The sequence below is a fragment of the Penaeus monodon genome, chromosome 31, assembly GCF_015228065.2.
Source record: "Penaeus monodon isolate SGIC_2016 chromosome 31, NSTDA_Pmon_1, whole genome shotgun sequence".
Classification (NCBI taxonomy): domain Eukaryota; kingdom Metazoa; phylum Arthropoda; class Malacostraca; order Decapoda; family Penaeidae; genus Penaeus; species Penaeus monodon.
In genome coordinates, this window is record NC_051416.1 from 18,974,941 (window position 1) to 18,975,506 (window position 566).

Sequence of the window (566 nt, forward strand, 5' to 3'; positions counted from 1 at the left end):
ATTTGAGTAAGAAATTCCAGGACTTTTGTAGGATTTTTCCATGTTCAAAATTAATTTTTTAAGGATGTATTTTAAACACTGACGCCCAGATTTTAGGAGATACACAATAAAAGGCAAAAATAGATGGCACCAGCTCTAAGTAGATTTTTCATAAATTTCATTTTTATTTTCAAGCAACACTGCAATAAACTCTCATCATTACTTGTCTTCAAAACAATTGAAATGGATGGCACAACTAGAGAAACGGAATTTAATGGCAGCCAGAGTAGTAGTTACTTCAGTTTACATTTGCAGTTCTGTAAAGATTATATGTCCATATATACCAGATACTGTAACATCTGAAAACTAGTCAAATCTCTGGTAACTAGTGTCTAACATGAAACGACGAATCTTTGCATTTTATATCATGACACGGACGCTTTTCATGAAGAAGGCGTTGAAAAAATTGAGTCACCCTATGTATATTTCTTCCTGAAAATTCAGTTTTTCAATTTTTTTTCAGAGCTGAAAAATAAAAATGCTGGAATCCCAGGTTTTCCAGAAATTCTAGGTGGCGGAAGGATCCT